Source organism: Schistocerca nitens, chromosome 7 (assembly GCF_023898315.1).
Source record: "Schistocerca nitens isolate TAMUIC-IGC-003100 chromosome 7, iqSchNite1.1, whole genome shotgun sequence".
Lineage (NCBI taxonomy): Eukaryota > Metazoa > Arthropoda > Insecta > Orthoptera > Acrididae > Schistocerca > Schistocerca nitens.
This window is the reverse complement of record NC_064620.1, coordinates 310,616,325-310,618,824: the sequence shown is the minus strand read 5'-3', so window position 1 is coordinate 310,618,824 and position 2,500 is coordinate 310,616,325. Positions and strand designations below refer to the sequence as shown.

The 2,500-nt window shown below is 63.5% G+C and overlaps 1 pseudogene; it reads left to right on the top strand.

Annotated features, from left to right (window-relative positions):
* The window catches only part of LOC126197824 (large subunit ribosomal RNA), a 7,929-nt pseudogene that overhangs the window by 2,352 nt on the left and 3,077 nt on the right, over positions 1 to 2,500 (top strand).

Genomic DNA, 2,500 nt, shown 5'->3' with positions numbered 1-2,500 from the left:
TCGGGATAAGGATTGGCTCTGAGGATCGGGGCGTGTCGGGCTTGGTCGGGAAGTGGGTCAGCGCTAACGTGCCGGGCCTGGGCGAGGTGAGTGCCGTAGGGGTGCCGGTAAGTGCGGGCGTTTAGCGCGGGTGTGGTCTGCTCTCGCCGTTGGTCGGCCTCGTGCTGGCCCGCGGTGCAGGATGCGCGCGCCTGTGCGGCGTTCGCGCCCCGGTGCTTCAACCTGCGTGCAGGATCCGAGCTCGGTCCCGTGCCTTGGCCTCCCACGGATCTTCCTTGCTGCGAGGCCGCGTCCGCCTTAGCGTGCTCCTCCGGGGGCGCGCGGGTGCGCGGATTCTCTTCGGCCGCCATTCAACGATCAACTCAGAACTGGCACGGACTGGGGGAATCCGACTGTCTAATTAAAACAAAGCATTGCGATGGCCCTAGCGGGTGTTGACGCAATGTGATTTCTGCCCAGTGCTCTGAATGTCAACGTGAAGAAATTCAAGCAAGCGCGGGTAAACGGCGGGAGTAACTATGACTCTCTTAAGGTGGCCAAGTGGCGGCGGTGTGGCTGCATCCGGACTCGGCTTTTCGAAGCGCGGTCTTGATGTAGTCGTGCTGCTGCTGCGAGGTGCCTTCCTTGGGTTGTAGTTACAGGGAGAGTGATGCGCAATACATGGGCCTAGCCCTCATAGCCTCTCCTCTCCTGCGGTCTTCTCCCCTTCACGTGGGCCCGCTGATTTCGCAGAGTAGAAGACCGCACCAGGGGCTTGGGGGGGTTACCAGCCCCCCCTCGCATTATACCTATTAGTTGGGGGCAGCACACAAGAAAACACGAGTGGTGGCCCTTCCGCTGAAGGCGCCACCCCAGCTTCCCCAGCACCTAGCCGGCCAACCGGCCGTGCCGTAGATTCTGTAACTGTTGCAGCCTTTACCTGCAGTGAGTGTCACCGCAGCTTCACAACCAAGAACGGTCTCGGGGTCCATCGCCGCCGCCAACATCTAGCGGCCGCCAACGCGGAGATCGTCACGGAGAGGCATCGCGCGAGGTGGACGGAGGAAGAAGTCCTATCGCTCGCCAAGGCGGAGGCCGAACTGTTCCTCGAGAGGGACGCACGGTTCTTCTTTGTCAACCAGGAGCTAACTAGCATGTTCCCCGACCGAACGCTTGAAGCAATCAAGTGCCAACGGCGGAAAGCTGCCCACAAGCAGCTTGTCCGCCAATTCATGGATGCACTTGAGCTCGGTCGGGGGGAAGAGCCGGCGTCCCGCCGGGGTGCGGCGACTCCGCCGCCCGATGCGGGCGATGCCGCTGCGCCGTCCGACGACGCAGCCGAGGACTTCGCGGCCGACACCACCGGGCCGCCGCCGGAGGGGCCGACTGACGCCGCCATCTGGGAGCATCTGGCGGGACTACCTGCTTCCGCCCAGCGTTTCTCTGCTCTGGATCGAGTCATTGGTCTGGGGCGGGGCACGCCGCCCGATGTCATCCTGGGCATGCTCCCGGATGCCCTTTCGTCGGTCGGGTCCAGAGGGGAGAGATCGATCACCAGGACACAGCGGCCGCGCCAACCATCTAAGCGGCCGCCTGCCGCTCCGCCGCTGCAGAAGCGCAAGCGGCGCCGCTGGGAATACGCAAGAACGCAGGATGCCTTCCGGAGGTCGCGTGCACGTTGCGTGCGCGGCCTCCTGGATGGCACCCTGCTGCAGCCGCCACCTGTCATCCCAGGTCTGCTGGACTTCTGGGCGGACCTCTTCACTAAGAAGCCCATCTCGACCGCGGGCTTCATCCGTGACCGCCTCCTCCCGCACTCGCAGCCTGTCGCTGTTGAGTGCCTATGGGGGCCGGTCACACTTGAGGAGGTCGCTGCCGCCTTGCCGCCCAGGGGATCAGCAGCCGGACCGGACGGCCTAACTCCAGCGGAGCTGCGGCGCCTGCCGCACGAAGTCCTGGTGAAACTGATGAATCTCTTCCTTCTGGCCCGCGCCCTTCCGGAGCGTCTACTTCGCGCGCGGACGTCCCTTCTCCCCAAAACGGCTGCACCAACATCCCCCGCTGACTTTCGCCCCATTACGGTCTGCTCGGTGCTGGCGCGGACCTTTCACAAGGTTCTCGCGTCACGCCTGATGCGCGCATGTGCTGTGGACGAACGTCAGCGGGCATTCATCCCCCGGGATGGGATGTTGGAAAACACCTTCATCTTGGACACAGCTCTCACCGACGCAGTTCGCTCCTGTCGCTCTGTCTTTGTGGCGTCGATCGACGTTTCTAAAGCATTCGATTCGGTAGATCATGCTGCCCTTCGCCCTGTGCTGAGGGCTCATGGCCTGCCGGATTGCTTTATTGAATACGTCGAGCGGTGCTACGAGGGCAGCACGACGGTGATAGCGGGCGGCGCCGGCGTGGGCGTGTCTGTGCAGCCATCACGGGGCGTTCGACAGGGCGATCCCCTCTCCCCCCTCTTGTTCAACTTTGCGGTGGACTACGTTTTAAACCAGCTGCCCTCCCACATCGG